General features: G+C 34.9%; 1 protein-coding gene across 31 annotated transcripts in view; it reads left to right on the top strand.

Annotated features, from left to right (window-relative positions):
* BBX (BBX high mobility group box domain containing) overlaps positions 1-26,214 on the top strand; it is a 280,471-nt gene that overhangs the window by 127,645 nt on the left and 126,612 nt on the right. For 4 of the 31 annotated variants that reach the window (XM_063721811.1, XM_054551566.2, XM_054551567.2 and 1 more), the window contains exon 4: positions 9,353-9,469. The exons of the other annotated variants lie outside the window; for them this stretch is intronic. The gene's annotated coding sequence lies outside the window, so the exon portion shown is untranslated. The remainder of the gene's footprint in view (positions 1-9,352; positions 9,470-26,214) is intronic. 31 annotated transcript variants of the gene reach the window in all.

The raw sequence follows: 26,214 nt of genomic DNA, 5'->3' as shown, positions 1-26,214 counted from the left end.
TATTTATGAAATGACTCAAACTCAAAAACCTTGTATATAAGGAATTTTACCTGTGTATTTCTTCTTAACATTAAGATCAATCTAATGATCGTGAAATTCACTAGTTGAGGACAGTATGAATGTATTCAGGCATGGCTTCATGCATTTAATGCTACTCTGAAAGGTGTTGGATCAATTAAGTATTTTTATATTGAAGTCTGTATTCCCTCTGATCTCTATTATAGAGAAGTGTGTTTTCCTAGGAAAATAAATGGATCTAAGGGGGGGAATTTGCTCATAACATTTCTCCCAGGATCTTCATACATTTTAGTGTAAAATATTCATTTACTGGATATTCTATATAAACACACATAAACATATGTATATATGAGTGTATACATGTAATTCTTTCATAGAACCTCTTCAAGATGCTACAGGACTTGTTTACACTAGAAAGTTTACTAGAGAGTCTATTTTGTGCATGTCTGTATTCCCAAAATTTAGAAATAGCATCTGGTACATAGAAGTTGCTCAGTAAACATGATGAATTCGTATTACAGGAATTCACATTTCATTAACCTATATTCCACTGAACTTGGTGTTGATAAGCATCTCCTGGTCTACATGGAAATTTTTCCCAGACTTCGTTCAGGGAGAGGAGTGTTCTTCCAAATTACGGTCTCTTTGTGCCTTTAAGTTTGCCATTAGTTTTATAATCAATAAATATTAGTGGGCTGAGAGCTTAAAATGCAACCACAAAAAATTTCTCTATACCTGTTGGCTCATTTGTAGCTTACACTGAATCACCAGGTGTTTGTTAAGAGTTATTAGTCTTCTAACAAGTGCTTTTCCAACACTTCCATCAGCGACCCTGTGAGTGGAGTACATGTGAAGGTTGTGAGATTTAAGGCAGGCACTTTGGTTCGTTTTGGGCTTTAAGAGATGCAATGTGATACCTGGCTTCAGTTAATGTGTACCAGAAAGGTTGACTGAAGTCAACATTTAGATGTTTTGTTCTGGGATGTATTTTTAGGATATTGCTGTATTCAAATTGATCTGTGAAGCTGATAGACAAGAATATTGTGTTTGTTTTGTATTATCTTGTATAACCTGCTTAATTTGCAGTTGTTCTGTCTCTGCTGTGGCTATATTACTATTCTTATGAAACAGATGAGTTATCTAATTATTTCAGTGTTCTTAACATTTACTGTAAAGCAATTTATTACCAAGCGTCTCCTTATGACAGAAATGTTCCGTTTTAGGGTATTAAACATTACCATAGGCACTTAGAATGCCCTGGTTTCTGAGAGAGTCAGCCAGATGTGGAGGAACTGGCTTCTAAAGGGGCTTAGCTACCTACTGTTTATGTGGTGACCACTGTCCTAATAAGTTGTGCCACAATAATTATACTGAAGAATTGCCAAATAAGAGAAAAAGTAACACCTATCAAATGTGAGATGTATCCATGTGCAGAGTAGTATATACCCTCCTGTCCATGCAGGTAGCACCTGGATGGACGTGAAACTCCGTCCATGCCTTCAATAGAGTTTTTGAATAGAATACCACTATGTTTTCAGCATTGTTAGAGTTACCAAATCATTAAATAGGTGTATTATAAAAGTTAATGAAGAAAAATTTGAAGTCAGCAGCTATTGCCAATCCCCTTAAATACCAAACCTCTTTTTATAGCAATCATTTTGTCAGGCCATTTGGAAGGACAGAAGCATACAGATCATCTTTCAATTCATCTGGTGAAGTGAACATTTAAATAAATCATAAAGTTTTCAGGTTTGAAAGTTTAGTTTCTGTTAAAATGCTTGGTGTTGCCTATCTTTATTATTCACCTAGAGTTTCACTTTTTAGAGAACAAAAGATATATCTTTCTAATAAGGCTATTATATCTTATTGATAGTAGAAGTGTTTCAATCATGTCTCTTTTTATGAGTTTTTCCCTAATCAGCAAAATTATAGATTTTTTTTTTTACTGGCTTTCTGCTGTAATAGAATATTTTATACATTGGAGTTTTTTATGTGTCTCTGAAAAAATATTTTAGAACTTTTACTTTTGAATACTTATAAAGATCTTGATTCCTACCTCTAGATTGTCAGCTGCAAAATGCTCACTATTGATTCCCAGATATTAATATGGATAGGCAGAAACTTAAGAGTTTCCTTATAGGAGACAGATCTAAATGGATCACTTAAAAAAATGTGTTTTTGTTTTGTTTTATTTTTGTTTGTTTGTTTGCTTTTAACTGTAGGGTGATCTCTTAGAAACATGGGCTGTGGAGTCAGATAGACTCAAGACTAAACTAACTCAGTTGTTTACCATAACTGGGGTGTGGTAAAGTTACTTAGCTTTATGTGAAATGGGGCAAATACCTGCCTTGTAAAGTTGTTAGAGGATTAAAGGTACTAGAGGGTATAATGTCAACCCAGCATATGGCAGGCACTATTAAGGAAATGTGTTCTTAAAATGGGCAGCAAGTAAAAAATGATCTATAACTTTTTTTGCTTCTTAACTGGTCCTTGAAATTTAATTTCATGTTTATTACTATCTCTATTCACAGTAAGAGAAATGTCCGGCTTCAAACTGTACATTTTTACTGTGTTGGGAAAATCTTTATTGAATACAAGATGGACTTGCTTTCCTGATGATTTCATTAGGAAAGAATAAATTAACATTTACTCTTATTGTTGGATTTCTTAAAATATTTTCTGTACAATTGTAAGTGATAGAAGTTTGATTTTATTTTAATTGTACCTTCCCCAATTTTGCAATTTTAGTAAAGTCCAAACGTATGAAAATACTAGGAAATAAGTCATTTGTCATTCAGTGGATGATAGTTATTTAAGAATATTATTGCTACCTGCTATTAGTATTAACAAGATTATCAGCCCAAACTATGTAATTTTTTAAAGCATAAGAACAAATTTATATAGTCTAGATAATTTTCTTCAAAGACTATAATTATTTGAACAAAACAAGGAGATATCGTATGATTCTTAATGAGAATTCACTAAGTATGGGAATTTAAAGTATGATAATTAATTTTTTTTTTTTTTTTTTTTTTTTTAGAGATAAGAGCTCATTCTGTTGCCCAAGGTGGAGTGCAGTAGTTTCATCAGAGCTCACTACAGCCTTGAACTACTGGACTCAAGTGATCCTCCTGCCTTAGCCTCCCAATAGCCAGGACTTCAGGCATGTGCCACCACACCTGGCTAAGTTTCTTTAAATTTATTTTATTTTATTTTTTTTGAGATGGAGTCTCACTCTGTCCCCCAGGCTGGAATGCATGGCACAATCTCAGCTCACTGCAAGCTCCGCCTCCCAGATTCACGCCATTCTCCTGCCTCAGCCTCCCAAGTAGCTGGGACTACAGGCGCCCACCACCACGCCCGGCTAATTTTTTGTATTTTTAGTGGAGATGGGGTTTCACCATGTTAGCCAGGATGGTCTCGATCTCCTGACCTCGTGATCTGCCCATCTCGGACTTCCAAAGTGCTGGGATTACAGGCGTGAGCCACCATGTCCTGCTAAGTGCTGTTTTTTTAAAAATATTACACACTGATAACTATATAAATTTTAAAAAATTTAAATAGCTCATTCAACCATGATCTTATTCTGTTATTTAATTCATAAACTTGAAAAGAGATGCAAAATTTTCCTTCATTTCTAGTTAGTGGTTTAACATTTCATAATTGGTGCAAGAGAAGAAAAAATATTTTTTCTCTATCTTCAGAAATGTTCTGTGAAAGTGTTTATTTTCTAATAATTTTCATGCACATAAGCATAAAAACCAATACAGCTTGGTCTCTGTCCCGTGTATCAATAGCTATTTTGTATTAATTTTGAATATCTCTCAACAATTAATATATCTAAACTTGTTTTCAAGGTATTTTAGTACCATCTGTGAAATACCTTGGTTCCTTCTAAAAGCTGCTTCTTATTTAGTGTGTATGTGTTAGGTGTTTGTGGTTCTTTTATAGCAATTTTCCCTTTTCCTTGTTGAGTATGTAAACATCCAAACCATAACCACCATGGATTTTATAGACTTTAATTGTATACTTTTAAAATTATTAATATATATTGAGAAATCTAAACCTTTCCAGACTGCTTGTGAGAGTTTGTGCTCTGGATCGTTATCCCTCTTTAATCTTTCTCCCGCTCTGTTTTGTTTCTTTTTAGAACCTGAACAACCTATAGTGGTCTCACTGGAAAAATGTTGTCTTTAAAGATAATGTATTTTCTGTTCCTCTGTATAGCTAACAAATATTTACTAATTATCATGTGCAAGGCAGTGCATTACACACTGTCAAGATCAGGATGTGGCAATATAAGGCAATGTCTGGCACAAAAGAGGGAGATATACAAATAAACTTCAGGTTCTGAGGAAGACCTTAAATCCCACTTAAGGATATCAGGGAAGACTTCACAAAGAAGTGGAAATAACAGAAGTGTGGAAAGGTGAAATAGACTACTTGGGCCAGTGGGATGGGATACATGTAAAGTTACAGTGGGAAACTTTGGTGCAAAGGCAGAGATGTAAAGAGGGTCTTGAATGTTAAGGTGAGTTTACTTTTTTTTTCCCCTCAAAAGGCATATGGGCCACTGAAAACTTTTGAGCGATTGATATAAATGAGATGGAACAGAAGGAAAAAAAGGTAGACATTGGAAAGACTGGTTTAGGGGGCTTTACTATTATCCTAGGTAAGAAAACATTCATTCTTCTGGTAGTGTGTTGACAGTTGTAAAAGGGGCTATTATGAGAGACATTATGAAGGTTATACTCTGGATCTTGAAATATTTTAAATTGCAGTATTCCAAGTTACAGAACTAGTCTTTCCCATTCATAGGGCAAAAGTTAATGGATACTCAGTTTTAAGGATTCCTTCAATGACAATTTTCTAAAACACTTGATTCCTACTACTATTTAGCCTCTGTTTTGTGTGTTTGGTTATTGTAAATTTAGCTTTCACTGTATTTCTCGAATATGAATTCTAGGTATCTGTCACCCGAACCAATTTAGAAACTATTAATCTACAGAACTTGACAGTAGACTGAACTCATTTTGAGGATGTAGAGGGACAGAGAGAGAAGGAGGCAATGGAGGGTATTTAAAAGAAAGTCAAAGATATGTTTTTAATTTAAGTGTGGATGTTCACAAGAGTGCTAATATTGCCATCAGAAGTAAGGAGCTACTAGTATTACTGATTTGTGGGAGGGAGAGGTGAAGTTTGGGATGGATTGGATTTGAACACAGAGGATATCCATGGCATTATATTTAGGATGTAGTTATAAATTTGAGATGAGGTTTGGTAGAGATTCAGACTGAAGATAGGTTTAATAGAAGAGAGAGGTAAGAGCTGAAACTTTGAAAATTGGTGAAAGATAATATGCCTAAAGTGGAATTGTTGAAAATACCCATTCTTTGTTAAGGGAAGTCTAAAGGAAAGAAATCCAATCAGATCTGTGGTGGGAAAAGCAGAATAGTGCTGTGCAAGATGGGAAGACTTTCAAGATTGACAGTATTGAAAATTTAGGGATATCTAAATGCCTGAAAAAAGTTCCTTGAGTTAGTAATCCCAGGGTGAATAACCTTTGGAGAAAGCAGTTTTATTGAGCAGTCAAAGAAGTAGCCATGTTGTATAATCTTTCCAATATTCCTTCTTTGAGTGCCAAGTTCTTGATTTTCTTTTTAGCTGAAACCATGTGTTGAGTCACTGTCTTCATTGAGTAATCCATAATGATTTACAAATCCTTTCCCTCGGAGCATAGAACTCATCTTCTATAAATGTAGTTGTAATATTCTTTAAATATGTTACCTTAGACTGTTTTAAATCAAAGCTCATCCAGGTGTTAATATCATTTCCTCAAATGCACTGAAGTTATTTTCTTTAAAATGCCATCAGCAAACATACTTTCAAATGCCTTACTCGTAAGTCTTATATTTATTATAATTGGCATTACAGAGGAATGAATAATGAATTTCCTGTCATTGTCGACTCTTCTTTCACACTTAGTGAAACTTAAAATAAGGCCTACTCTTTTAATAAAGATCCTTTAGAAAGCCCTTTGAGAGTATTTGGGCCAACTGTATATGCAGTTTCTAGTCTAAGGAACAGATACATAGCCACTTTGGTTTTCATCTTCAGAGAATGGTGGTAAAGATAAACAAGACTTGCCCTAGGTAGTAATGATGATTATAATGGTTAAAAACTACAGCTGTTATTTGTCTTTTGTGTGCTAATTTCTGTGTTTGTGTGTGTGTGTGTGTGTGTATTTTTCTTGTCTTCACAGTGAGCCTTAAATGTAGGTGTCATTATTCCCATCTTATACGAGAGAACTGAGTCTCAGAACATTTAAATAGCTTGTCTGAGCTTCTTGACTTGTTAAAAACAGACCTGAGATTCAAATCCACTCATTCTTGCTTTCAAAGACTATATTCTTTGCATAGTCTGTGCAGTTTTATGATTTATCTGAAATTTGACCTGTAACACCTTTGATGGCAACTACTGACCCCAGTTTGGGAACTCAGTGCCTTATTACTTTCCTCCCCTTTTCTACCAACTTGGAAAGAATAGATCACTACTTTTCATTTGTTTAAATAAACATATTGTCAGATGCCATTATTAAGTCAGGCATTCTTCTTTATATTTAATAGTATTATATATATTTAATCTTCACATCAGTCTGATGAGAGGTAGGCATATTTCCCCCCAACATTTTATTATGAAACTCACATACTCACCACCTAGATTTGGCCATTAACATTTTATTATATTTATTTTATTACATATCTGTCATCTTTCCATCTCTCTATCCCTCATCAATTCAGCTTAATTTTTGATACATCTGAACATATAGATATCACTACAGCTCCCTAAATGTTTCAGCATTTATATTATTTGTCTATATTAACTAGAGTTCAATATTTATGTATAATTTTTTGATGTAAGTCTACATTCATTGGCATGCACACATCTTAAAAGTACATTTTCTGAATTTTCGTAAATGCATACACCTGTGTAACCCAAATACCTGTGAAGATATAACCCATTACTTACTACTGGTAGGTGCCTCTTTTTCTTCTCATTTTTTAGATGGGGAAACTGAAGAACAGAGAGGTGAAATTATCTGCCCAAGGTTACGCTGCTAATAAGTGGCAAAGCTGGAATTCAAACTCAGGCTGTCTGGCTGCAGGGTTTGTGCTCCTAAACACACCACCACACTGCCTGTAGATTATCCTCACATGTTTGGGTATCCTTTTACCTTCATGTGCATGAATGCACTGTTTATTTTTAACATAAGTGTGTAGATACAGAAGTGGTACCCTGGGTTTAGTGAGAGTAGAAATGCTGTTCTAGAAATGCATCAGTTCCTAGCAAGAGGTTTATGGCAGGAGAAATTAAGAGGGACATATAATATGACAGATTCCCTTCGTTGAAGTAGTAGGGTGAATCTCTATGTAATAGCTCTGTCTTAACTGGCATCCTTGATTAATGTTTCCACACATATCAGTGAAGAGATAGTGAGTTTTCTAATGACGACGCTGAGGTTCAGGAAAATCCTCAAGTACCACTTGAGCAATTAATGGTAAATTATGTTCAGTATAGCTTTGTATTAAGCATTTTTGCTCTGTTATAATTAGTAGAAAATTGTTCATCTGTGTGCAATATATATAGTATCACTCATCTTGATATCTCAGACTCTGAAATAATATAATTGACTAATTTGGAATTTATAAGTTAAATTTATAAGGTTTTTAACAAAGAAATTTGTAATGGAATTATTTGACTTTTCCAAATAAATTGCATAAAGATGTAAGGATTGGAACAGTTTATATTAAAATTTTTTTCTGGTTTGCAATACTTGGGTGGCCTGATGAAAAGAAATTCTTCAACTTAAGTCTCTTTCCTGCATTGTGTTCATACCGCTCATATTTTAAAAGATGAGCAGTACTTTTTGTTCACTTCTTAAATGATGAAAAAGAAGCCATCATGTAATTTTTTTAAATCATAAGTATTGTGCAAAAAGCATTAAAAAAAAAAAAAAAAAAAAAAAAAACATGTAGCTCACAAAACCTAGCCAGTCACTAGAGGGCAGAGCAGTACTGTACTTTAGGCCTTATTTGAAAATTTCTGGTTTAAAAATTGCTGAACATGATGGAAAATATATTGATACACAGTTGAATAGAAATTTCTTTGTGTTCTTGTTGTCTTATTTTGCTGTAAAATACAATAACATGCTTATACTTTTATCAAAGGAGCTTTTCTGGCAATTCCATTGAATGTTACTAAAAGGGCATGATTATTTAGAAGAGTATAAGTGCCCCTCAAAAGAGAATACTCGTGCATACAAAGAGCAATACATTTTATAATTTCTACCCTGTGAGGTACCCTGAAATTGGATTGCAGTGTAGACTTTAGGTGAGACATTATAAGAGAGAACAAGTAGTTTTGAGCACCGGTTCTTTACTAGTACTTAGCTCTAAGAATTCATTGAAATGCAGAACATCGGTTTATCTTTCCATCAGCTGAAATGTGTTGAATCATTAAGACTGAAATTACAAAGTTGTAGAAGCAAATAAACTAATTCTAGCCCTTTTTAAAAATTTTTGTCAAGTGACTGTTCACTTAATTTCATTTCTGTTCTCAATTTTTTATCATTCTGATATTTTTATGTAGATTTTTTTTATGGTATATCTTAAAAATATCCTAGTGAGTAGCCTGAGTAATTCAGTATCCCATAAGATAGAAAAATTTTATCCTTAATTATGTTTATTTGAATTTTATTTTACAAAACCAGTTTGGATTTCTATAATATTCTACTGGGGACAACATAGGATACCAGAAAAAGCAGTGGATTTTGGAATCAGAAAATTTGGGGGCCTCGAATATCATTTATTTGCTTGTGTCTTGGGCAAGTCACATTACCTCTCTGACCTTCATTTTCTAAACTGGGAAAAATACTTCCTTATTTACAGCTGGGTTGTTTGGAGGATTGTGTGTGTAGATGTATCTCCAAAGATGAAACCCTGTGAAGATGAATTTTAATAGGTAAAGTTACAAGCTCAGAAAAACCATGGCAATAACTTCAAAATGGTTGACTGCATCACAGATTTAGTAACATGAGGGCACCTATTACATGAGTAAATAGAACCAAAAATGTGGTTTCAAAACCAAAACCCAAATTCAGATTGCCAACTTCCTCCCTGTCTGTGATTTCTCTGGCTGCTTAATCTCTCCGTTGACTTCTGACTCTTTTGCTCCTCTCAACTCTTTATTTCTGTCCTCTGTTTATTTCCATGTTTCCTCTCTCTGTGTTTCTCCTGACTGTCTCTGGTCTCTCTCTGTGTTTTTCTTGTCCCAGGCACCCTCAGGAAGACCCCAAGCCTCTAGCAGTACCTGGTATCATCTCCAGCATGTTATAGATGTGGAGGATTCACTGGGATATTGAGAAATACCAGAGGCGAATTGTTCCACTGTAGTAAGTCATTCAGCATTTGTTAAGTGACTACTGTTCACGCAGCATAGTTGGTGGTCCTTTTGGGGAAGAAGAATTTGTTAGGACACAAGACAGAAGAAATAAATTTGTAAACTCTTGTCAGTGGTTCTTGCAGGCTAGACAAACATGCAAATGAAAAAAACAATGACAAATTAAAAAGCTGACAGATAATCATATAAACGAATTGTGTTTCATGTGTGCTGATGGGGCCTAAGGTTAATGGAGTAGAGAAAGCCAAGTGGTATTAATCAGATTTCCTGCATGAGTTTAAAATTAGGTTTTGAAGTACATTTGGAAGAGAGATGAGGAAAGAGAGAGTGGAAGTGAGTAATTTCTGTGGGGCTTGGCAAGCCTTTTTGCTTCCCTGTGAATGAATCCCTGACGGTGGGGGGTAATGAAATGAAACTGCTAAGTTTCAGAATCCCAACAGCTAACTTTACTTCCAGTCTTAGAGAAATTCCAGTTATGAAAAGAAGTACAGCCAAGTTGAGACTTTCCATAAACATAATTGGTATCCGCTGCCAGTTTTAGAATTTATAGGGTTTAAGTGTAAATTGTGATTATATGAAGTAATAAAGAAGTACTATGACATAAAATTGATACAGACCATTAGAACATGATTCAGGGATGCATTCTAAATAACATAAACTGAAATAGTAAGCTGAAATATAACAAGTCTGGGTTTTTTTTTTTTGCATTAGAAATTTATTTTTGCTGTTGTATTTTTAGACAGTCCTAGCTAGTAGATGCATGCTTTTCACATTTGGATAACATAGTTGGATGTGGTTTGAATCCCAACTATGATAGCTTTTAAACGTTGGGCAATCTACTTCACAATGCTGAATCTCAATTTCCACATGTGTAAACTAACGCCGGAAATATTTACCTCAAAGAGTCCTGAGTACATGCTAGGTACTTGCTACTTGCGGATACTTAAAAATACCTTTAAAATAGTTTGTTAAATAAATATGTTATTTATGAGAGCTTTTTAAAAGTAAGAATGCTATACGTACAAGAATGTTTGTATATACAGAAAATGCTATAGATACAAGAATATTTATTGTGCATGGATATTAATGACCCTTTTTACCTTCTGCTAATAAAACATATTAGAAAACCGGGTTTCACAGTGATAACAGGTATAATGTCACAATACTGAATTAGATATTAGAAATGGTGAATTAGACTCTCTGTATGTCCCTATGGTCTGCAAGCTGAATATGTGCCTTTAAACAAAAAATTTTATTAACTTGAGAAATAAGTTTGTGGCTATAGTCAGCACCCTATTATGCTACCTTCTCTACCAATATCTGTGTTTATAATTCTGCAGTCATATCTTTAGAATCAGGATGAATCTAAACTATGAGAATTTTTTTGCTACCCTACTCAAAAATATTTATACTGTGTAGATATGGTACAAAGAATAACATTAACACGAATAATTGAGAACCTACCACTAGTTTGAGAATAGAACATTACCAGTTTCTTTGTAGCCCACAGTGTGCCCCACCCAGATTCCATTGCCTCTCTTTACCCCCTCACCACAATCCTTAATGTTGAGTTTATTACTTCTGTGTTTTTCTTGGTCATTTTTCTCATACTTATGTACCCCCTACATTAAATTTTGCCTGTTTTTAAATTTTATATAAATAATACATACTACATGTTTTCTTCTGCAATGTATTTTTCCTGCTCAACATCGTATTTGTGACTCATTCCTGCTTGTCTTTGTAATTCATTTATTGTCATATATGTATAATCTTTTATTGTATGAAAATACCACAGTTTATTTACTTTGTTTTAATGGCTATTTAAGCTGTTTTTCTTTCTTTCTTTTTCTTTTTTTTTTTGAGATGGAGTCTCGCGCTCTCGCCCAGGCTGGAGTGCAATGGTGCCATCTCGGCTCACTGCAAGCTCTGCCTCCCGGGTTCACGCCATCCTCCTGCCTCAGTCTCCCAAGTAGCTGGGACTACAGCGCCCGCCACCATGCCCGGCTAATTTTTTATATTTTTAGTAGAGACGGGGTTTCACCGTGTTAGCCAGGATGGTCTCGATCTCCCGACCTTGTGATCCACCCGCCTCAGCCTCCCAAAATGCTGGGATTACAGGCGTGAGCCACTGCGCCCGGCCTCTTTCTTTTTCTTTTCTTTTTGTCATTGGAAATAAAGCAGCAGAGGAAAAGTTCTTGAGTCCTGTATATGCCCTCTTTATGTACATATTATTTCTTCAGGATATATGTTCAGGAGTTGAATTGTTAGGTGATAGGATATGCCCAACCTGAAATTCCACAAGATAATGCCACGTGGATTTCCATAGAACTTGTCACATTTTATACTCCCACTAACAGAATGTAAGTATTCTCTCTCTCTGGCTCCTGTAGTTCTTCAAAATTACTAGATTTTTGTTTAATATATTCACCATATCTTTAGAAATGATACTTTGCATGAATATGACTATATCCGAGCAGAAGTTTAAAAATGGAAAAGAATTTTTAGTTTGCCTGTAAACATCATCTTAACAAAAACCCTGATGACCCTCATTTTTTAAAAGTTAGTTTTACTCTTTGTGGAAGCTGCTTTTATTTTTCTGTTTCCCAATTGTCACTCATACCTTTTCTCAAACTCATTTAAATCTAGACATCCTGAAATAGCTGGATATGTGTGCTCACTAAATGTTTTGCCTCCAGAAAACCTTATCATAAGAATAAATGTTCTCTTGCAATAAATGAAAACTATCAGCTGTTTCTGACTTCTAAGAAACACAGTTTTTGCAAAAAATGTACATTTCTTTTCTTTTCCCCCTAATTCTTGTTGAGATAGAGAAAGAGCGACCCACAGAGGACTATTTGCAAGCTGCAGCGCTTTGATCAACCCATGTTTTGTTCTGTATTGCAAAAGTTCCAAAAGCTTGAGTAAATGACTCAGGTCCCCTTTTCTGTCCTTCACCCTCTTTTGTTTTTGTTAGCCAATGATTCTTTTGGTATCTGGTATTTGTACACACTGTTCCAATTTTAATATCAAAAGTTCCTCCTAATCTCGTAATGGGTACTTCGTGTTTTATAATTTTAGTTGACTAATCTCAATATTTTGCCTTTTGTCAAGCTTGCTGCCACTACTGCACGTATCTTCTGCAGTTTCCCAGGAAATATACCAGGATCTGTCCTATTTCCTGGTACTTATTCAGTGGCTATTTATTGAATGTAGAAAGGAAAGATGTAAATGTAGTCAGCACTGAAATACCTTTCCCCTGCTGAGCTACAATAATTTCCCTAAAAGCACTAGGCCAAAATCATGAATACTATAAATAGTTTTGCTAGTAAGTAGCTTTATTAAACCACAGCCAGTCATTTCTTCTTGAGCTTTACTCTACTTTTTTTGAAAAATTAGAGTGGTAGACCAGTAATCTGTAAGATTCCTTTTGACACCACAATTTTGTATTCTATCTTCTAATTGAAATGAAAAACGCTTTGTCACTGTTTGGGCACCACTACCAGGGTCTGAATCTATCTACCTTACTGAGCTTTAGGCCCATAACTGTGTCACAGCAACCTGCCAGTGATTTTCTCACATAACCCAGCAAGTAGGGGCATACATTGAACTTCTCTTCCTCTCTTTGTTCTTTAGGGTTGATTTGTTCTAGTATAAAAAATGCCTTTGGCTTCCCGATTTCATTTATCAGGCAACCCAGGCATTGTTCTATGCTAATGCTTGAGTTCTGCCTTCTTGCTCCTTCTTCTCTTCCCTCAACCCAACAGCCATGCCCAGGGCAACTTGTCCTTACCTTTGTTATTTGCTATGCAGCATAACCCCATGTCTTTTCTCACACTCTAGTTACCATCTTTGAATCAGTATTGATTCTTTCTGTTGGGCTTTTCCTTGAAGTCATTGAGTCTGTCTGTATCTGGTGCTGAAGGCAAGTTGTTTCTTCCTTTCTGTTGTGGTTCCTCTGCTTGGGACACCTCAACTCCAGGTGAATGGTGAGTGACAGCCTGACTTCTTTACTTGGTACCTTCATGTAGTCTTTCCATTACTATTGCAGGGAATCGCTAAACCACTTTCAAGAAGTTATTTGACTCCAGATTCTCACGTGACTAATATTTCCTAAATGTGTTGCTGGTCCTGGATTCATCTTGTGAGTACTTTTGAACTCTGCTCCAAAGGCAAAAGATGCCAGAGATCAGGCTACAATGGGAAGGGGAACCAACTTCCTTTTAATTCTCTGTAGACTGTAACCAATCACTCCTGAGGGTCCTGGACAGAGAGCTATGTATTTGGTCTTTAACCAAGGTCAGGTATAGACTCTTCCTGACCTTTATTCAGCGATACAGAATGTGTACATTTCCATTGTGCTTAGCTGGTGGACACATTACGCTCCTCATGATGTTAATAGATCTGGTTTGTGAACATTCCATTTAAGTCTTGCAACTTTTGGCATAAAATGAGAAGGCAGGAGAAAAATTTTACAACTAAAAAACAAGGAAAAGGGGGGAAACTTGTTTAGTGAAGGATTTATTTTTAATAACACTAACTGAATTCTAAATCAAATTTGGAAGCTTAAAAATTGTGAGTTTTTAATATGTCAAATTATTTATTCTTTTTTTTGAGACGGAGTCTCGCTCTGTTGGCAGACTGGAGTGCAGTGGCACGATCTCGGCTCACTGCAACCTCTGCCTCCCGGATTCAAGCAATTCTCCTGCCTCAGCCTCCCGAGTAGCTGGGACTACAGGTGTGTGCCACCACGCCCAGCTGATTTTTGTATTTTCAGTAGAGACGGGGTTTCACCACGTTGGCCAGGATGGTCTCAATCTCTTGACCTCATGATCCACCCGCCTCGGCCTCCCAAAGTGCTGGGATTACAGGGGCGAGCCACCACATCCAGCCTAAAATATTAAATTATTTATTATTGAAAGCCTAGCTGTTAACCTCCTACCCCCAGCCTCCATACACATAAAACACCCAAGATTCACTGGGCTATACAGCCATGAGGCACAAGAAGCCAGACTATCTGTGAGAATTCACCCCTCCTAACGAACTGTTTACTTGACAGAACTCTTAAGGAAAGGTATTATGCCAAATGTTCTGTTCAGAGAAGCAGTTAATACCACCCTATCTCAAGAAGAACAGATTACTTTTTGTTCCTCAGGAATTCAAGGAGAGAAACATTCTTTTATGCTTATCAGGGAAAAAATAGGAGAAATTACCTGACATGAAAACTTTACTGATAGGAGAATGTTCATTCTAACTGTTATTATAATGTGTCTTTGATTAATGTAAAAGTCTTGCCCTGTTAAGTATTCACATTAATATTTTAAATTATCAGTGATAAAAGTTTCTTTTGTAGTATTAATTCACTTAGTATTTTATTAATTTAGACAGGCTCGAAAGTGCTTCATAAAACCTACAACACTCATTTAGTATTCTTATTTTAATTTAATGTCTTGTCTTCTGAAAGCCGCATATTCTCTAATGATTTAAGTTGCAACAAATATTAAAAATAAACTATATTATTAATAAAATAAGTTGGACCGTCGTTAAGTACAGTAGAAAAATTTATAAATATATAAATATGTGATATAAAATTTTCTTTCTGAGGATGCTAGGAAATGCATTTATGATAGATTCTGTATTGGATGGGCTTAATTTGGAAAAGGTTTTATAAATGCTAAATTAAGAATAAATTTTGAACTGCATATTTTTTACTCTTATCTATTATACAGTAAAGTTGGTAATAAATATAAAAGTAACTCAGCATTGAGGTTTATGTAATTATTCAAGGAAGTATTCTAAAAATAGATTTATCTATATTATTAGAAAGTATTTTATTAAAATAGTTTTGAATAGTTTCATCCAGATTTAGGTCTTGCTTGAATAACAATATTCATTTTGTCTTGTAGTTTGTATTTGAAATTTAAAAATTGAAATGTTTAAATGGATCTGTAATTTTGATGAAAAAGAAGTGAGCAATGAATCTGTTTTCTTGAATATTTTCTAGTATTTATCTTAGCTATAAAAATTTACATTTCCAAAAGCCTGACTAGGTTTTATTAAATCTGAAAAATAAATCGCTGATTGTTTTTGTAAAAACAATGGAACAGAAAGTAGAGCAGCTGCACCTTAATACTGATATTTATTTTGAGGAATTGGGACCCTTCTAGGAAGCTCACCTACATATTATGTTGTTGAAGATTACTAAATATGGTTTTCTTCTTCTATGCAAGTGCCAAACTGTTTTCTCCCAGCAAATCTTACTCAGAATCTATGTGTTTCTTTTGTGCTCAGCCAGTGGACACTACTCCTTTTTCCTGTGCTAGCCAAGCACTGTGTCTCATTTGAATGATGACATTATTGCCCTTGGGTTAAGGTCTGTTTTGAGCTTAGAGGATTCTTGGCTGCCGTTTTCATCCATTTATAGTTATTTCCTGTTACTTAACCCCTACACAGCATGTATAGATGTGTGTTTGTTATAATCAGGTTGATGGCAATATTATTTCTGTGAGCCTGGAGCTGCCCAGTAAACATGGGGCTTGCGTTTTCATCCCTTAGTAACCAGCTATCTGCTGAGAACCACTCTGGACCTAGGAAAGTTCGTGCTCTGGAACTCTGAGTCAGAGAACTAATAGAGCTCGGTGCCAAGGCAGGAGTGGGTCTGATTTTCACTGAATGGAGTCATCCAATCAGCTGTTTCTTCAAAATTAAAGCTCATGGAGACAGCCTTTCTTCTGCACTCATTGGAGCTTAATCAAGGATTGATTTGAGTACGTTTCCTTTTCTTTCATTCTTTAAAAAATGTGCCGGAGACTTTTGTTGATTTGTTTGAAATTATTTGCATTTAAATGGCTTCCAAGACAGTTTTCACACAAAGGTTCTGGCTCTTATTTTTTGTACTTACTATGCTTGACAGAATCATGATGGGACTGTGTTCTCTTTTGTCTTGATTTATGCTATTGTGGCAACTTCAAAGACAAATAAGGGAGACACCTACTTTTTCCCATCCCCCTCCCACATTCAGAGGTTAAAGTTAAGGATGAACCGTGGACAATGTTAACTTCAGAGATTTAAATCTGTGGTCTTCAATGGGAACTTTAAGACTCCCTGCCTGTAATTAAGAGGCTGGCGATGATGATGATGATGATGTGAGTATTTCTGAGGTAGAGGTACAATAAGAGGCTGAGTCACAGATTTAAAATTATCATTTGAGATAATAATAGAATAGTGTCACAAGGCAGTTTATGGCTCATGCTGTAGAGAATTAAGAATTTAGAGGAAGGAGATGTTATTTTGCCTAGGATCATATTTGACTTGCATCAAGAGGAAGAGAGAAGGGCCGTTTTAAATAAGGGATCTCTGGACAAATGATAAGAGGCAAGAAAGCACTCCATTGCAGGGAGCTGGGCCTTGAATACATCTTCTGGGATATAGTAAAAGGCAAAGGAAGTTTGAGGCCAGGTTTTGAATATGTGGGTGGGGAGTGAGGTGGGAAGGGGCACATAAAGGATGCGGAATACCAAACTAAGGAATTAAATTCTAGGACTAGACCTTAAAGGGCCACTAAAGGGTTTGATTTCAGGGAGTGAAAACCTCAAAGCATGATTCTAAGTAAATCTGATACAGATTAGTTTGAATGGAGATTATGACTTAGAAACTGCTATAGTTATCTCTTGGGTTGAAGTGGTGCCAAAGGGTTTGAAGAGGGAAAGAAATATGCATTTTTAATAGTATAATAGTATGTATACAAGGCAGCATATATGAGGTACTCTAAAAGGGATTTTTCACATTTATTGACTGTTTCCATTGTCACCATCCTGTGAAGTAGGCCCTAGTCTACTTTTACAGATCAATGAACAGAGGTCCTTAGGTTAGTGATCAAAATTCATAGCCAGGTCTGACTGCCAAGTCGCCAAGCCTTTTAACACCCCTGCTCTGACTCATGAGCATGGAAATGGAAAACAGATAAACTTTTTAGTTCTTATTTCGATAATATTACTCTATTAGGAATTATGAAATGGATCCAAATTAGGGTTATATTCATACATATTTTTATATATATTCTTTCATCAGATGTTATATATTAGACTTAGCTAATTAGATTTAACTATTTCTTATTCACAGCATTTGAGGAAATGCACTTTAAATTGAGAGAAAATGTCAGTTAACAAAATAGATCACTAATACATTTTATTAATATATCAACTTAAAACATACAGTAAGAGAATACATTTTCTACCAAATAGTAATTTTAGTATATTAAGAAATGAAACTGATGTCTTAATTTTCAAGAATAAAAATGAGATTTGTTAAAGGATATAAAATGATAGCTAAATAGCAGGAATAAATTCTAGTGTTATACTGCTGTAGAATGACTGTAGTTAATAATAATATATAGTTTCAAATAGCTAGAAGGAAGATATTGAGTGTTCCCAGCAGGGAGAAGTGATGAATGTTTAGGACAATGGATATGTAATAATTACCCTGATCTGATTACTATACATCATATGTATTGAAATATCAACACCATAAATATGTATAGCTGTTATATGTCAATTAAAAAATAAAATAAAAATTTTAAAAAGAATAAAAATTATGGAATAAACAGGAATGTTTAGGAAAGAAGAGTTTAGTTTACTTTATTCATTGAAAGCTAGAAAACTTTTTAGTTTCATATTTGTATTACAAATATAAAAATGTTTAATACACTTGACTGGATTAAGAAATAGTAGAGGGAAGCTTATTTTTTAATGAGAGGATCACTTTAATGAATAATAATTATTTTATAGATGTTTGAAGAAGTAGGTACTGACACCCAATTAATTGCCCACTACCAACACCAACGACATCTCTACCTCGGCACTCCCTGCACAAGACATTCTGGAATGCTGGTGTTTGTTTTTAATTGATGTTAGCTTTTTATAATTTGTCGCTTTTTCCTAAAAACAATTTTTTAAAAAATATGGCTAGTTAAGGAATATCTGTTAGTTGTGTTCTGAGATTTACGTAGATCAGATTGCTGTTTCATCCTTAAACATGTTAAATGGATCCTTTCTGTTGAGCATTTAAAAAAAATTTTTTGGAGGACTCTGATTTTTTTTTTTCTTTTTTTTATTGTACAACCTGTGCTTCCTTCAGTGAAAATAGTTTTGGGTTCACAAACAAGAAGCAGCTGTCTTAAATATGTTCATTGACTCAGCCGAGTGTCTGCAGTTGCCCAACAAAAGTTATTTGATTTTGGGTAGTGCAAAGAAATCAAAATTAGCATTCAGATTATATTTTGGCTGCTGTAATAAGAGCTTCTGTCTGTAACTTGAAGTTCTGAAATCCACATGTAGTGTATTTTTATCTTAAAATTTGTAGAGATTTGAGTCTAAACACCACTGAGACTATTAAGAGAGCTTAACTGATAGAGCTCAGTATTTCTTTTGAATTATTTTTCTGATCCTCAGAGGAAAACATTGAGTCTTCATTTCAAGATTGACCTAACAAGGGCTACATCTCAATGTTATTCACAAGCTGAGGAAAAAAAATCATAATTTTATGTGTATTATTTGGTGAAACTAAGTGCATGCTTTAGTTCACCGAAGACAGTCAATTCAAAGAATGACATGGACAAGGCCAGAAACATACGGAGAAACATATCTCAAAAAGACTTTTCAGAATTGTAGAATTGAGCGCTGCAGAATAAAACGATTCACACATTTTATTAGATCCGTATAGCACTGCAAAGTCATTGCCTCCTTGAGAGACCATTGCTGTAAATATGTAGGGAGCAAAAGAGTGTTGATGAATCTCTGACATAACTAAATATTCATAATGGAATAGCGTGCTACAAGAATAATGACCACACGAATGCAGGCTAGTTTTACGATTCTATTTTCTCAGATCCTTTTTGAAAAATGTTACATCTTCAAAGTCTCTACTTGTGACTCTTTATCTCAGACAACTACAGAAAGATCAACATGGTTTAGAAAAGTCCTAAACACCAAATTTTAACCGGTGATAAAATGAATTTTTGAAGTTTTGATATCCACATGTAGTGTATTTTATTTGAAACTTGGAGGCAAATTGGAAAAGGATATCTTCTGTTTCATAACTTTCTAATGAGGCATAATCTTATGTCTGGACTGTTAAATTGAGAATTAGAGCAGATGTATTAGAGTCACTTGTATGAGACCTTAAGTATCTCTTCACCTTAGCTCCCCAAGTGTAAAATAATTATGTTAATTATATAACTGTTAGTGCAGGTTATTTGAGAAAAATTGTTCTTATCTTCAAATCACAATCTACAAAGTACGTATTGAGAGGATTTGACCTATTAGGAGAAAGGTCCTGGCTATTTTAGAACCCTGTGATACAAAGTGATATTTTGAGTTAAAGGGGATCTAGGATAATATGACTGCAGTGTTCAAGCATAAATTGAATATGGCATTTCATGAAAAGAACCTATGTTGGAAACATTTTGTAGTTCAGGTAGAAAGTGTGTATTTTTGAAGTTGTGTTGTACTATCGCCAGTTCCTCAAGATAACATCTCCTAAGTATAAGATATGAATTATTTAGAAGCTGAAGTAGGAAATGGTAAAAGAAAGCAACCAGAATAGAGGAAGAGTATCAAACTGGGGTATATTTTTATTAAGTAGAAGAGCCCATTGGAGTACAGTGTGCTGAAATATTAGGATCTTATCATAAGTATTTAGTTCTCATATATTGTTTTGCCTTTTGTTTTTAAAGGGCCTGGCACAGCTGTGGGTGCTCACTACATTTACTTTGAATGTGGAATGACTGTTGGTCATTTTAATGAAGTAAATTTTAATGAAGTGAAATTTTTATACTTTGTGAAGAGTGTCACGATTTACTTTTTAAAAAATTAAATAAACTTTGGTTGGCTTTAGAATTGTTAGTCTTTCTCAGTGATAAATGAAAATGAAAAATTAACCCCATGGATGACTTTGTACTAGCCCCAGCTCTTTCATCTTGAACAGGTTTTAGGACCTTGAGCACATTTCTTAATTTTGGCCTGAATTTTCTTGTTTTTCAATAAGGGAGTTAAATTGGATAATCTCTGAAGTATGTTCTGACTTCTGTAATTTTATGATTTTGAATGAAGTTAAGTAAAGTAGGAGTTCAAAATGAGTAGAAGATTATTCCTAAATCAAGTTAGATGAAGTTAATAAGAGTTATTAATAAGAGTTTCACGTTAACAGACTTTTGATAATAAAGAAAAGAGAACAAGAGTTAGAGAAAATGTTCCTTGTAGTAGAAATGGTTTCAGGAGTTGCAAAACCTTATATGGGGTGTAATGACAATTAGATTTGTTTGATTAGGGCAAAGAGTTTTTCTTGGGGTATGGTAGTGAGTTTTCCTATTATGTTGATAAAGGCTCAACAATTTCTAATAAAATGGCCATTATAAAGCTTTAATCTACATTTTTTTAAACCCCAGCATTTTGGCTTCTGTACCTACCTGCCCACCCCAAAAAACCTTCACAGGAATCATATTGTTTCCTTTTTAACAGTTGTATAATTCCCCAGAAAAATTCAGAGCATAGGCAAAAGGTAAACATTCTAAGACTCTCAAAGAATGAAAATAATACTGATTAAAAGTATGCCTCCTTACAATAAAGTTTTCTGTTTTATAAATTGCTGCTTATTAGGGACAACCAGATAATTATTATAGTAAGACCCATTTCAAGTTTTTTCTTAGAAATTTCTCTTATTCTGGATAACATTTGACTACTGTAAACTCTTGAAAATTACCATAAAATACTACATGTAGAACTATTTTTAAAATAAAGAAGCCTACTTGTTAGAAATACATTTCTTCATGTATAAACACATACCTTTTCCACATTTGGAAGTCTTGTTTCATGTAAAACAAGCATAGAGCAGTTTGACAAAAGAGGCACTGTCCTCGTGACGGTCTTCAAGTATTTTATTTATGTTGGTGTACAGATGTGAACTGTTCTTTACAGAGTGGTATGGCCACAAAATGTAAAGTTAATCACTCTCTTTAGAAAAAAAATGCATTCAGACTTATATATGATATAATTTGATGCAAACCATTAATAATACTTGTGATGATACATTTTTCAAGGGAAAAGAACGTGTCAGTAAATCATCTGTAGTCCCTTAAAAAGTGGAAGTACATGTCAGAGGAGCCTGAAAAGGAGGCATTCACATGTAAATATCTTTGAAAATTCTGACTATGTAACTAATACCAAAAACTGCCTTTTGATTCTTCTTGATTCTTTTAATAAGTACCATAACGCCTTCGAGCCAAAAGGTGTGTCTGAAAGTTCTAACACACACATTGTGGGATTCCTAAGTCATTGTCTCACTACCCTTCTAATTTTTCACAGATTATTCGAGGCGTTTAGTAGTAACATAAAAAGACCTCCTTTGTACTGATTTTAAACTTTTATATCACCTTGGAAGTTTTAGACTAGAAACCCTTGCGCTAGTGATGACTTTGGGGCTCTGGACATTTAGCTGGATGACTGATCCCAGTGTATCGTTGCCAAGTGAAGGGAAGACATTGAGGCGTGCGATGCGTAGAATTGCATCTTTCTTTCCCCTGGCAGCGGTTGCAGCCTGGCGGCAGCAGTACCAAATCTGTGTACTTGCACGTTTGAAAGCTGCTTTTCTTAGGCTCCCACAGCAGTTTGTATAGAAGAGGAGCCAAAGTAAGACGTCTAAAGAGACTTTCTCAAAAGCAATTCACATGTGATCTTACAAAGAACTCCTTTTAGATTTGGTCCTATCACTACACTCCTCAGACTTCTATTAAAGCCTTTGCTAAGAGGTAGTGTTAGGGCAAGGCCTGGTAAGTTCTATTGTGTTGAATTTGTTGCAGAGTGTTTTTAAGAAGTAACAGGCTTAGAGTAATTTAGAATGTAGGGGCCAGCCATCTCCAGACACGAAAGAGGGAACCTGAGATTGAGAGGTTAGGTGATTTAGCCAAGGCATGCTCCTGCTTACAGAGTCCAAGTTTTCAGACTTCCACTTATGTGAGCATTTATTATGTCAGAATATGGTTTATGAATTGTAAGAAATAAGTTGCAGAAGAATAACAGAAAGGACATTTTAACTATACCATAGAAGTTAAATGGTGTCAACTGCCATTAATCTGATAGGAAGATCCAGATTAAAGTTTCAGACCCTGGAGACTGGAACGGGTTCAGAGCTGAAAGAATGTATAGTGTATCTGTCCTTACTCTGTGATACGATGAGAGGCAAAAGATGGCAGTTTTGAGGGAAATTGGAGCTTTTCTTCTCAAATACTGAGGGTTAGTTTGTGAACTTCTGTTTTATGGCCATCATGTTTTGAGCACCTGCGGAGGAAATCATGCTCCCTCAGCCTCAGCTAGTTTAAGGACTGTGCTGATGGGAAGCAGAAGCAGCTCCTTGTGCCCTCTTAGTAAACAACACAGATTCTCACTTCAATAACTGATGAATCTGTTCTGTTGTCTCTCAGTCCCCTTGTCAAAACCACTGATCTGGATTGCTCTACAGAAGCTGCTTTACCCCTCTCTTCTCTAATGATCATGGAGGAGCTCAGTTTTAATACCGTCGTTTGTGTCTGATACACTTAGGCAGCAGTTCCCTCATGGACCTTTTAGATCAAAAATGAAACTATAGTACCTTAAGAAGCTTTTAAAGGAGACATTCTATTACTATTTGGGGAAGAATAAAAAGGCAGTATGATATAGCAGAAAGAGTTCTGATTTTGTGGTCAAGAGACCCAGATCTTAACTCTGCCACTAATTGGTTTGGTGAACTTGAGCTAACCTTTAACTCCTGTGGGTCTTTTTTTTTGTCATCTGTGAATTGGGGGACAAGATGATCTCCAGGGGCTGGATTTGCAGTCCCTATCAAGTCTATATTGAAGGGTTTCATTTTTTAGAAGAGTAGCTCTTTAAACAAATTATACTATAAATTAAATATGACACCAGAAATAGCAGTGACAAATGGAGAATTTCCCTAGGGAAGCCAGTTATGACAGGCTACAGAAAACTTTTTAAAATAAAAACTTTTTATTATCAGACAGTAGGAATGCCCTCCAAATAAATTGATAATTTCTGTTTTACAATGTGGGAATCTGAAAATATCTAGAAAATTAGAAGCTTTTTTAAAAAATTACAGAATCTGCTTCCAAAGATCAAAACAAAACAAAACAGTGAGTCTATAACTAAGGTAATTTAGATAGATGTGGATTTCATCTGATTGAGTTTAATTATAAATTGTATCTGAATTATCATAGACTAATACTGTAAATATTTGGTTGGATATCAGTCTTCCATTTTGCGTTATGTATTTATGCTACATTAATTGGTTTCATTAATACCATTTTAATTGGTCATAACTTGTGTTACTGCCACCCTGATGGTAAAAAGAGCCTTTACAGCTGTGTACATGTAGGGACGTGGTACCACTTTCACAGCTTTGCTGCAAACACTATACTGATTTCTAAATATCAGACATAGCTTATTTAGAACAAGTGAGTTTGTTTTCATATAGTGTAAGGCGGCAGTAACAGTAATTACTGTCCTGATATAATGATGCTAATCGTTTATCATCATCATCTGAAGTGAATGATAAAAGCATGTTAAATTGAATCTCCTTTCTAACTTGTGTTATGCAACCATTATAGGTCCCGGACCACTTAGGAGAAAATTGGGCTGTTCCTTATTCTTTGTGGTAGTGGCAGATATTCAACTGGAGATTTAAAATCAGTCAGAGTTGTGTGTGTTTAAAATATGTTGTTGTCCACCAGCTCAGACCGGTAATTGGTGAGAAAGTGGTGTAAGGGATAGGTGTTTTTTCATGCAGAATAGCTTTTTAAAAGATCATTTCATCAAGATTTAAATGTAAGCAAGCAGAGAAATTGTATAAAAACATCCACTAGATGGCATCTTGTAATTGTGTTTAGCATTATCCTGAAGCATTCTTGACTAGAGGGTATAATTGGAACAGCTTTTTATTTTTTTCTCTGAAGGTTGGTTGTTCATGAATATATGGATTCATATATACTTTAAAATAATCTTAAGTGAAAAATTCTAACCAGTCATTTTGTCATAGTGCCCACTCATCGTAGGAAACGTTTCTAGAACATTCCTGATATGTTCTCAAACATAGCATGACATTGGTAACCTGTACTAATAACATTGGGAAACTTGCTTTTGTAACAATTTTACGTTCTTAATTTTATAAAAATATGGAAAGCATAGAAAATTGGTCCCCTGCTAGAATATTCATTAGTTAGCAAATAAGCTTTGGTATTTTGCTTTGGTAGGGCATTGTGCTTGTGGCAGAGATACAGATTATATTTCTGGTGTGGTTCCAAAGTTATTTTAAAGTTCTAAGAACCACTGACCTTGATCCACTGAAAAATTTCTTAGTGTTGAATTTATTTTTCAAATACAGATGCTCTTTGACTTAAAATGGGGCTACATCCTGTTACACTCACTGTAAGTTGAAAATATCCTGTCAAAAATGCGTTTAATACATCTTACCTTCCAAACATCCTGACTTAGCTTAGCCTGCCTACATGCTCAGAACAGTTATATTAGCCTACAAGTGGGCAAAATCATCTAACACAAAGCCTATTTTATGATAGTGTTGCATATCTTATGTAACTTATCAAATACTAAAAGTTTTTCAAGCATGTTTAAGCTAGGTTAGGCTATGATATTCAGTAACTTGGGTATATTAAAGACATTTTCCACTAATGATATTTTTAACTTACTTGTAAGTTGAGAAACATCTGTATTAACAAGCTAACAATCTTATTCTTAAGTGCATACAAATTTACGAATGGTTTGGTTAATCTCTTTAGCCTATTAGTGTTTTTAAAAGCTTATTGTTTACGGAACTATAAGTATACCCCAATGTCTTCTTTTTTGATTTTTGAATTATTTGTATTTTAAGTTAAAGAAAAGCTAGAAAATAGAATTACCAAAAAGAAGAAAACCTCATCCATAATTTTATCATAGAGAAATAATGTCGTAAACAATTTAGCATTCATTCTTTCAGGCTTTTTTGGTTTATGTATATATAAGCACATTTTATTATGTATTTTTTTTAAAGGAATCAGGCTCTTATATTCTATGCAACCTTTTTTCCCACTTATCTTGAGTGTCTTCTGATGCCAATAAATGCATTTTCATGGAATTCTTAGTCACTATAAATTGTTGCATTTTAACCAAGCTCCTGCTGTTTATATTTTGCCCCCCACCCCCATTTTTTCTCTACCCACAGATTTTTGACATGCAGAGATATTTCTTTACCTGAGGGTATTTACTGAGGAGAGCACTGGATTAAAGCAGCATAGGTCAACCTAGCACAACATCTGGTTAATAGTAGGTTCTCAATAATATTGAATGAATTTTTTACTTTTTTTGGTTACATGAGTTTAATGGTTAGAAGTTATTATGGGCCTAGCATGGTGGCTCAAGCCTATAATCCCAGCACTTTGGGAGGCAAGCTGAAGCAGGAGGAGGATTGTTTGAGCCCAGGAGTTTGAGATAAGCCTAGGCAACACAGTGAAACCTCGCTTCTGCAAAAGTTTGAAACATTAGCTGGGTGTGGTGGTGCACGCTTGTAGTCTCAGCTACACTAGAGACTGAGGTGGGAAGATCGCTTGAGCCCAGAAGGTCAAGGCTACAGCAGTGAGCTGTATTTGCACTACTGCACTTCAGCCTCAGCAAGAAGGGCAAGACCCTTTCTCAAAAAAAAAAGTTG

Source organism: Pongo abelii, chromosome 2, assembly GCF_028885655.2.
Source record: "Pongo abelii isolate AG06213 chromosome 2, NHGRI_mPonAbe1-v2.0_pri, whole genome shotgun sequence".
NCBI classification, from domain to species: domain Eukaryota; kingdom Metazoa; phylum Chordata; class Mammalia; order Primates; family Hominidae; genus Pongo; species Pongo abelii.
The sequence above is the reverse complement of the archived record's forward strand: the minus strand, read 5'-3'. Positions and strand labels throughout refer to the sequence as shown.